Source organism: Mesoplodon densirostris, chromosome 7 (assembly GCF_025265405.1).
Source record: "Mesoplodon densirostris isolate mMesDen1 chromosome 7, mMesDen1 primary haplotype, whole genome shotgun sequence".
Classification (NCBI taxonomy): Eukaryota; Metazoa; Chordata; class Mammalia; order Artiodactyla; family Ziphiidae; genus Mesoplodon; species Mesoplodon densirostris.
The window spans coordinates 57,954,813-57,966,137 of NC_082667.1; positions in this window are offsets into that span (position 1 = coordinate 57,954,813).

Genomic DNA, 11,325 nt, shown 5'->3' on the forward strand with positions numbered 1-11,325 from the left:
CCACATGAGGTGCTCTCTCCCCTTGATTCTATTTCTCCAGTCCAGTCTACGGTCCCTCAGGGCTCAGCTTGAGTTCTGTCCCCTCCAGGAAGCCTTCATGGCTTCCTTCTCTCTCCTTTGAACTTCACTGAGTGATCAGAGGGCTAGAGCTCTCCTGAGCCCCCTGACTGTCAGCAATTGGGGCTCAGAACTGTCTGATTTCTTGTGTTGTCAGCACACAGCTCAGAGTTTCAGCATGGAGAAGGCACCAGGGAACATTTACTAAATGAAATAATGATTTAAAAATCTCTGGCTCCATCCACCCTTGTGAAGCAAGCTAGGTGAAGATCCTCCATCTACACTTTACACCAGGAGACAGCCTCCCAGAAAGGTCAAGTGCTTTCCTCAAGGTTGCACAGCTAACTGGGACCCGCCTGACAGGAGCTCAGGTTTCCTGCTCATCTCCTTTGCCGCAGCCCTCCCCATCCTAGGTTCTCTCTCTAGGGAGTGTGACTGGGTCAGATCCCAGGGGAGCCTGTGGGCAAAGAGTGCAGGCACTCAGGGTTTCCTTAGGACTCAGCAAATGACTCACCCCAGCCCCACCCAGGCAGAATGATCCTGTCTGCCCTGTGCCAGGTTGAGAATCCCCCGTGTCAGCCACGCTAGACCCCAATTCTTGAGTTTATTATCCCACTAGGTCCCAGAGCCCCTCTCAGCCTTTCAAGGAGCTGTTCCCTCCCCTAAACCCCAGCTCCTATACCCTTTTCTCCCCTGAAAAGGCCCTACCCTTTAAGCTCCTCTATAAGCTTCACTAAGCCTTGATAGGGAGCCTGGAGAGGTTTTCAACTTCCCTGAGGTCACCCAGCAGGTAGCCCTTCCCCATCTGCCTCCAGCTCCATTCTGTCCATTAGGGGCAACTCAATGTTACTGGAGCCTGTAGACAAGTCTGCCTTTCCAGCTCTGTTTCCCTCTCTTCAAAGGTGTGTGTGTGCACGGGCTGATCTCGGAGGGCTTTTGAATCCTGTGCCCCTTGGCCTTTTAGGGATGAGGGTCATGGAGGGGAAGGTAATGCTGTGACTTGCCCAAGCTGGTGCCCCCACCTTCTTAACATGTGACCTTGAACTTGCCCCCCCAATTATAAAGCAGTGGTAGGATAGTCTGGGGGTCCTCCTAAGTCTGATGCTGTAGCAGCCTGCAATCCAGGCTCCCTTTATCCTGGCGGCCCTCATGCTGGCCTCCCTTTCCCTCTGACCCCCCTTTCTCTGAGACAAGTGGAGGAGCAGCCCGGCAGGCCTGACAGGATGAAGCTCAGTCATTAGGTAGTGGGGGAGGCCCCAGGTTCTCTCGTGTAGCGTCTGCGCTGGTGGGGAGGAGAAAACTCCACTGCAGGCTTTGCTGTTCCCATTTCTCATTCCCCCCTCCCCCCACCGCCATGAGACACAGGAAAATCCATAGACCCAAGATTCATTTTCTCCATTGAGTCAGCAGAGGCCACACTCTGCTTCTGAGGGGCGGGCAACCAGCTTTTAAATAACTCTCCGATATTTAATACCCTCCTCCTCCACTCTGTGGCCTGGGCCTCTGGGGAAAGGCTAGAATAAATGAGTTGGATGAATCCTCTGAAAGTCGTAAGTGCTCCTGCCTGCGCCTCAACCCACCCTCCTCCACACAGACTTCCAGGCCATGGGGAAAAATACCAATTTCTTATTACCTTTGCACTGTGCTTTACAGTTCCTAAGTGATGCCCCAGGTTGGGTTTGTTATCCCCAGTTTAGAATTGGAAACTGAAGTTTAGAAAAGAGGATGACCCCATCTGGCTTTTGGTCTTTGCTGCTGGCTGGCTGTGAGACTTTGATCAGGTCCCTATCCCTCTCTGGGCTTCTATTTCCTCACCTGTGCTACAAGGTGGTTCAGCCTGTGGGTTGCCACTAGTTCCTCTAGCTGTTACATTTCATGAGCTGCTGCCCTGGTCTAGGTCTAAGTCTCCTCTCATGGAGCTACTTTTTGCCTCCATCCTCTTCTTGGGGAAGCTAACGGGCAGAGCAGACTGAGGCTCAAGGCCAGGCAGGGTCTGGCCCCAGGATTCCAGTGTAAGTCAGGGACAGGAGTGGGTGGGGGAAAGGGAAAGAAGCAGAGCTGGATTCTTTTTTCCCCTCTTCCCCAGCCCTCTTCCTTTCTTTTGCAGGTAGAGGTTAGGACAGACAAAGGGCAATAACATATTTAAAGCTTGGCTTCCTTAAAACTCAGGGTCTCAGCAGCTGCAGATATAATTTGAGAAGTTGGGAGCAAAGCCCTCTTCCTAAGCTGTGTCAGGGTCAGGCTCCTGATAATGGAAGTTAGTGGGCCCAGTTCTCCTGGCTTCACCACTGTTTTGTGTCATTTGGAAGACAGGGATTGATATCTCCATTGGTTATATGAGAACACTGGGAGATTAAGAGCTGTGCTTGGGGTCACCTCAGACTAATGATGGAACAAGGTCTATAATCTAGGATTTCTGATTCCCAGCTCATCCCACTGCCTGCTCTAGCAGGAAATTGGGGGCTGAGGGACGGGAATGGAAGGGGCATGTGGGTTCCTGCTTAGTCTGGGAGTGACCTTACTTTGCTTGACTTCCCTAGGATCCTCTTGGGTCCTCATGAGCCTCCTGAGCTGTACCAAGCCTTCTACTTCTAAAATTACAGAATCTTAGAATCAAAACATTGAATTTTAAGAACCACAGACTCCGAGAGCCATAGAGCCATGGTCTGTTTGAATCAGAACATAAGACATGGTGTTGGTAATATGAATGGTGGTGAAGCACTTAGAGCCTGCGGTAGGTTGTTATATTAATGTTCCCCAATGAAACCTGCCTATCTGTATCCATACTTTTATGCTGTCCCTTCCCACACTGACTTTGGTTTGGCCATGTGAATTCCTTTGGCTATGGAGACATCAGTAAATGTAATGCAAGCAGAGGGTTAAAAAGTGATTGTGCCTGGGGGCTCCCCTCTTGCTGCTCCCCTGAGATGTCCATGTATAGAAACCAAAGTAAGCCTCTTAGAGGAAGAGACCAGCAATGAGCCATCCTGCTGAAGCCCTCTAGACCAACCAGCTCCCAGATGATCTTCCAGCTGATTCCAGCTGCCTGAGTGACCCTAGATAGGACCAAGAGAACTAGCTGGCCCAAGCCCAAATTGCTGACTCACAGAATTGTGAACAGATAAAGTGGTTGCTGTTTTAAGCCATTAAGTTTTGGGGGGTGGTTTGTTACACAGCAGTAGATAACTGACTCAGAGCCTTAGAATTAGAATTGTAGAATCTTAATCATAGATTCCACATACCCCTCAATCACAGTATCATAGATTTCTCAGACCAGAAACTGGAATCTTTGATGCAGTACCTGAGGAATCGAAGGGTCCTGAGAACTCACTTCTTTAACTCTCACCCAATGCTGAACTCTCCTTTAATTCACAGAACAATTGACCCACTCACTCTCTTCCAACCTGGAACCCCCTGCTCGAGGGTCCCCGATCCTTCAGTATCTGTCCATCCTGTCATGCAGTCCTGTTCCACCCCTCAACTTGTTTCTCAGTTCTTCCTTCTTTAGCAAGCCTTCCCGTGTTGATTTACTTGCTCTGGTCTGGGGAGCTAAATGTGGCCTTGGTGGAAATTTGTCCTGGAACAGTTCCTGGCCCAGTGCCTGGTGCAGAGTGGGTGTTAATGAACATACCTTGAGGGAAAACAACCATTACCACCACCACAAAACTCTTCTCATCTTTTCCTGCTCTGTCCCCTCATTACTGAGTTCCGTGATCTGTCCATGGTGCTGAATGCCTATCCTTGCTACTGTCTGCCTCAGAATGGCTACTTCCCAAGGGTAGGAATCACTCCCATGTCCGGGAATTCAGTCAGTCTCCCTCCCTCCCTCCCTCCCTCCCTCCTTCCCTCTCTTCCTCCTCTCTCCCTCTTTCTTCCTTTCTCCTTCTCTCTCTTTGCCCCACCCCTCATGGCCTAGCTCCCTCACCCCCCACCCCATCCTCCATATACAGATCATTGGCCTGAACTATTTAATGCAAACTGATATGAGGTGATGTGTACTAATTAGGATTAGGTTTAGCTGTATGCATCAGAATGCCCAAAACAATAATCTCTTAAGTGATACAGAAGTAGAAGTTCATTTTTTTCTTTCATAAAAGAAAGTCCAGACATAGCTGTCCAGAGTCTGAATGGTTCCTCCACAGTTATAGAAAACCAACACTCCTTCCAGCCTCCCACATTGCCTTCCCCAGGGTGTAGTCCTCATTCTTGTGGTACAAAATAGCTGCTAGGGTACCAGCCATCACATCAGGTAGCAGATGGAGGCAAAAGATAAATAAGGGTGCCCCTTCCCTTTATGGGCACTTCCCATAATTTCATCCAACACGTTCACTTGCATGGCCACATCTAACTAGCTTCAAGGGGCCTGGGAACTATAGTCTTTTAACTGGGGGACAATTTTTCCAACAAAATTTGTGGTCCTTACTGCTGAGGAAGAAGGAGAAATAGTTATTGAAATGTAACTAGAAATCTCTGACATTAGTAATGGAACAGTGTTGTTGATGGTGACAGTGACTGTGGTATACTACTTGTGTGGATGATAACAGCAATGGTAATGGTGGTGGTGATGGCAGAGGGAGTGATAGTGGTAATGGTGGTGTTGATAGTAGTGGTGGTGATGAAGAAGGAGGTAATGGTGAGGAGGGTGATGATAAAGCTGGTGGTCAATATCAGCTCTGGTCCAGGAGCACAGACTCACTCAAGCATCAGCCTGGACCAGGAGAATACTAGAAGATAGACCCAGTGACTACAATGTGTCTGGAGCTTGGGGCCTGCTCCAAGCCACAGGGGAGTGATTTCTGGCACCCTTGCTGCTTTGCAGTTCATCAGTCATGAGCCTCTTACCTTCCTGTGTCCAAATAACCCCCAGAAGAGCATGAATCAGATTTTCCCCCACACCCCATTTAGGCTGGAAATAACTCTGGAATGAAGATTTAAGGCCTTAGGGAGGTGAAGCAGGAAGGACGATATTGGACTTCCATTTATTAGACAATAAACGTTGATGGAATTTATTTCACTCAAGGAAATCTTTGCTGTGAAATACACAGAGAAACACACAGACACAGCCTCAGACATAGAGACAAATGGTTACAAAGACAGACATGCAAAGAGAGTTACAGATGTGCAGAAACAGGCCCATAGCCATGGAGACCCATAGGCACAGACACACTTAGTCTCACAAGGAGGCACCAGCCCAACCCCTCTCCCCAAAGAGATGCAGCCCATGCAGCCATCTTATTCCATAGGACCACTTTCATGTTACCCCTGGGTCCCATGCACTGAAAGCACCAAGGAGCCAGAAGTGACAATGAAGAGAGGGGCTCAGAAATCAGTAGCCAATCAGAGAAGGAGGCAGTCTGACCTTTGATACCCCTCCCACCTGGGGTGAGATTGCACCAATGCACCGTGGCCTGCCCCAGGCCAGCCCAGGTTCTGTGGCTGAAGGTGACCAGAGGGGTGGGAATTGGGTAGGAGGGGGTGTGTCCTCCATGATGTCTCCCCCCCAGGGGCCCAAGGACACACCTGGAGGCCATTAGCAGAGGAGCCATTAGGCAGCAGGCTCCGGCTCTAGGTGAGAAGGCGTGATGAGAACATGTGGCAGCCTCCACCAGCTGGAGCATGGAGGACACCTTGGTCTGAGCGGCTCCAGCATCACTGCCCCAGCACCCACTTGGAATGCAGAGGTAACCACAGCACAGGCTCTGACACTCTAGACTGTCGGTGAGCCCACCTCCAGTTTACCTCCCAGACTTTTCTGACATCAGATTTCCTGACCTTCATAGTGACCTTCTTCTTCTAGGAAACCTTCCTGATGACTCCAATGCCCCCCTTACCCATCACCCCACCCCTGTCTCTTTCTTTCTCTGCTTCTGCTCAGAGCTCCTATATGGCATTGTCCTGACCTGCCTACCCTTTCCATTGATCTGTGCTTCTTGGTAAGTGACAGCCCTTCCTGGCTCCAGCCCCTGCCGCCCTCCTCCTCTCTAACCAGCTGGAGCAGGTTTATTTCACTGTAGTTTCAGTTCTTTCTTAGTGACTGAAGATGTTTGGGTCCCACCTTGGCTCTCAGTCCCCTTTGCTGCCGGTCCTTGGCCCTGGGACTCATGGCTGACTCATTTCTCACCACTGGAGTTCTGGAGCTCTCAGCTCACGAAGGAGCCCCCAGAGAGCGCCGCTCTTTGCAGACAGATCATCAGTTGCCACACCAGCCTAGGCCTGGTTGTTTCCTGCTGCCCCAGAGCCTCTGCTACCTTTCCAGCTTCATGTTGGCCATTTACCAAGATGACTTAGTGCTAGTTTCCCCCAGTGGGTCACATTCAATGTCCTTAGACTTCCCCAACGGTATCCCAAAATGGTAGAGAAAGCATTCAGCCTCAGGTGTGGTTGTGGTAGTTTTCCCCAACCCTAATAAAGGCCTGATTTCCCTGGGGATCTCTATGAGCTCATCACTTTATGGAAGGCTGCAGGTGGGCAGGAAGACCTTGAAGACTGGCCAGAAAATAGATAATTGGCTGCCCCACATGTACCTGGACTTAGGACAGGAACCTCGGGACAATGGACAGCAGCCCGAGCAGTCAAGAAGCTGTTCCCTGTTGAGGCAACCCCGCACTCTGTACCTCGGCAGCCCCCACGGCACACCCACGGTAGACATCTCTCCCCCCTCCTTAGCACAGGGCCCGGCTGTGGCGGGGATTCAGCTTGGCCTTGCCAGTGTGTCTCCAGCCCTGACCTGGGGAAGGAAAAAAGAAGCCATTTGGAAGTTCAGAAAAAGAAAGGCTAAAAAGGAGCCCACAATCGGCCCTAATTAGCCACTGGGAGAGAGAAAAAGAGGTCAGAGGACTGAGTCTACTTCTGAAAGAAAGCACCTGGTAGGCAGAGCTCTGGCTGGTCTGTGCTCCACACCACCCAGCACGGGGCTGGGCCCTGCATGCAGGGGCCCATCTGACCCTGAAGTCTTTGGCTCCCCAGCTGGGGAAGGGCTCCACATCTGCGCACAGGCTCCATCATGGCCCTCTCCTCTGGAAGAGGCAGCTGGGTTGAGGGAGGGAGGGAGGGAGGGAGGGAAGGCAGGCTGACTTGACTGAGGGCCCACTGTACCCAGTGCACTAAGTTGAGAGCTTTACATACATGGTTGTATTTAATTCTCACAGTGGCCCTGAAATGGAGGTACTTTGGCCCCAATTGTTAAATAAAGAAGTGGACACTCAGGTTAAGTAGTTGACCCAAGATCACACAACTTAAAAGGGGCCGAGTGGAGAGTCCAGCTCAGGCTGTGGGCTCTGCAGCCTGTGCTCTGGGTGCTATAAAATGAGCACCCAGAGGGCAGAGCCCTGGTCTGCGTCATCTCTGTGCCCCCAGCGCCCAGCCTGGGCAGGGGCAGGCAAGTGGCAAGTGCTGAGAAGAGCTGTTGAACTCAACAGGCAGGACAGGCTGAACCAGGGAAGGACATAAAAAGGGAGGGACAGATGGAGGGATGGCGGAGGCGCTGCAGAGACAGAGAGGCAGATGGCTTCCGTGCCCTGGGCTACCATGCAGGGGACCCTCGGAGTGGGGGGCTTTCCTGGGGCTGAGGACAGTGCTGGACTGAGCACAGCTTGTACCCTGCCAAGGGGGAGACGGGGAGGAAGAAGTGCATTTCTTCTCCCCACTTCGCCACTCCTCCTACCCCACAGCCCACCCCAGATGGTTAAGCTGAAGCAGGAAACAAAATGAGGAACCTTTAGCCCTTGTTGGAGCCAAGCCACCCCTGCTTAGCCTGGGCAGATCACCAGCAGGCCAACTGGGCCAGGACCAGGCCGTGGTCCAGAGTGGGGGGTAGGGGGAGCATTGGGCCTCGGGGCAGGGCCACCGTGGGCACGGTGCCCCTCCGTGCAGGCTGCTTCTTCTGGCAGGGGCCGAGAGAGACGGCAGGATGGGGAAGGGGATGGGCATCCTCCTTTGGCACTGCCTCTGAGCACCCCAGCAGCAACTGAGGAATAGGAGAGATACATTTTGGGTCAGGCTGACTTCACATAGCAGCTGGTTCAGTCTTCACAACCACCACCCTGAAAGGTAGTGATTCTCAATCCTGATTTTAAAGATGAGGAGTTGAGGCAAAGAGAAGGCAAGTAACTTGCCTAAGGTCACAGGGTGAGTAGGAGAAGGGCTGGGATTCCACCCCAGGCTCTTTGGCTCCAGGCCTGCTCTTAATAGCCATGATCTCCTGAGAGGAGCAGCAAGAAGCTTGTCTGCACCCACCAGCAATTAGGGGCCCCTCGGTATTGTGGAAAGTGTCAGTGGAGTGTGTCTGATTAGCCTCATCAGTGCCCAGCATGGGACACATGTGTTTTCTAGATGGATCACCATTATCCTTGGCTGAAGAATTGCGTGGGGTTTTCTAATTACAAATTATTCCTGCTGGATTTCATTATGCTCCCTCTTGTACTGGCTTTTTGTGTTCTCAATAATCTTACAAAACTTTGAAAACCATAGTCAGCCCAGCTTTTTTTCTAGGACTTAAAATATACAGCTAAGCTTTTATTAAGGCATAATGTTGTTACAGTTTTAACAAGTGAATGTTTGACTCGCTATTACAAGAAGACGGTGATTATTTGAATTTTACCATTCCACATTTATAATGAGTCAGAAGAGCAGGACGGAAATTTACCTTCCTATAGAAAACCTTCATTCATTCAGAAAGCAAATTTCCCGTGGTAGAGGGAAGTTCTCATTTAAGGGTTTTGAGCTGTTTTCAGCCAATAGTCCACTATTGTAGGCAAGTAGCCTGGGTTAATTTGATCATTTCTAAGTGAGACTTTTCACTGAGGACTGAAAATTCTTCAGATTTAACAACACTAACAGAGACAGCAGAAAAAGAATGCTTTATGTCATTAAAAAATGAAGAAGAAAATGCAGTGGTCCTCAGGACCCAGCACAGGTTTACTTAAAGGAAGTCAGGCTAATCTCCTATCTCCTCCTTTGGGAGAACCTGAGATCAGGGGTCAGTCAGAGTCTTGAAAATCTTGATTTCAAAAAGGCATTTGAGGGGCCTCCCTGGTGGCGCAAGTGGTTGAGAGTCCGCCTGCCGATGCAGGGGATACGGGTTCGTGCCCCGGTCTGGGAGGATCCCATATGCCGTGGAGCGGCTGGGCCCGTGAGCCATGGCCGCTGAGCCTGCGCGTCCGGAGCCTGCGCGTCCGGAGCCTGTGCTCCGCAACGGGGGAGGCCACAACAGTGAGAGGCCCGCATACCGCAAAAAAAAAAAAAAGGCATTTGGGGCCTCCCTGGTGGCGCAATGGTTGAGAGTCCGCCTGCCGATGCAGGGGACGCGGGTTTGTGCCCCGGTCCGGGAAGATCCCACATGCCGCGGAGCGGCTGGGCCCATGAGCCATGGCCGCTGAGCCTGCGCGTCCGGAGACTGTGCTCCGCAACAGGAGAGGCCACAGCAGTGAGAGGCCTGCATACCACAAAAAAAAAAAAAAAAAAAAGGCATTTGACTATATGATTTCACTTATATGTGGAGTCTAAAATGTGACACAAATGAACCTACCTATGAAACAGAAAGAGAATCACGGACATAGAGAACAGACTGGTGGTTGCCAAAGGGGAGGGGTTTGGGGGAGGGATGGAGTGGGAGGTTGGGGTCAGCAGATGTGAGCTTTTATCTATAGAGTGGATAAACAACAAGGTCCTACTGTATAGCACAGAGAACTAGATTCAATACCCTATGATAAAACATATAGAAAAGAGTATATAAAAAAGCATGTATATATATACGCATAACTGAATTACTTTGCTGTACAGCAGAAATTGACACAACTTTGTAAATCAGCTAGACTTCAATAAAAAAATATTAAAACTGAAAAAACAAAACAAAACAAAAAAACCCCAAAAGGCATTTGGAACATCTCCCAAGGTATTTTTATGGCAAGATGAGGGGCAGGATCAAATAGTGATCCTCTAGGGGAATGCCTAGCTGCCTGGCTAGCTGGTGGAGGAGAATGGATTAGTGGATGAATGGCAGCCTGCAGGGCAGACTAGAGCTCTGCTCAGGCTCTGTCCTCCATGCTGACTTGTGGGTCTGATATATTTTTGGAAGGACTTGGACGAGGCCAAGTAAAATGTGTATCTAATCTGGGGCAGGAGAGTGACTGTGTCAGATGGCTAGACTGGGTTTCAAAATGATCTGAATTGACTTGACCTATCGGTGACAACCATAGGTTCAAGTTCATCCAGGTAAACGCCAAGTCCCTATCAGGGAAAAGTTTGGGTGAGGGAGAGGGGAAGGAATTATTGAGCACATGTTATCTGCCATACCCTCTGCATAAGGTCACTCACTTAATTATGAACCCCCTAAGAGGGGGATGTTGCTCTCATTTTATAGGGGAAGAAGCTGAGGCCCTGAGAAGCTAAGCACTTGCTCTAGGTCACGGCTAGAAACAGGTGGAGCTGGCATCAAAACCAAGGCTGGTCAGACGCCTAGGTCCACCTTTTCACAAAGTGTTTAGGATGAAGGACAGCTTAACAGCAGCTTATGTGAGAAGAAGACAAAAACACACATTTATGTGATGTGAACCCCAAAATCGAAAGCTGAGGCTTTTCTGAGCCTCTCCTTTGAGACCACCCTGGAGTTAGGCTCAGGGTGCAGAGATGAAAACACCCAGCCCCTGAGCAAGCTGAGCACCTGGTCTGGACAGAGAAACCAACACAACCACAGGCAAATTGACAGTCCTGGGCGTACTGAGTGCTGCGGGAGCCCAGTGAAGACAGGCCCCCTGCCTTGGGAAGTCCTGGCCAACCGCACAGGAGGCAGTATGTGGCCTGAGGCCTGAGTACGTCTGGCTGATCTGGGAGCCCAGAGAGCACATGGGGTGCAGGTCCAGGCAGAGGGCACCAACCCAGGCACTTCATTTCTACCCCTCTGGGCTCACTATAAGGCCCAGGAAGTGTCTGGGCTGAGGGGATGGGGAGGTTTGCCAACCTTCCACTCCCAGCCCCCAGCACAGAAATGAAAGAAGAGAGCAGGGGCAGAGTAGGGGTTCTGGAAGGCATCTGGGAGCCAGAGTCAGGGCTGCGCTTCTGGGAATGCTGTGAGGTTCTGAGACCTTGGGCTCCAAGTCTGCCGGTTACTTTGTAACCATCAGCTATGTCCTGAAGCTGTTCTTTCAAGTGAGAAGGGCCAGAGACTGGTGTTCAGGGGCAGTGAACATGCAAAGAACAGAAATCCTGGGAGTCAATTTGGAAGAAGAAAGGAGGGCAGACCACGTCTTTGTGCTCAGGGGGGAGACAATG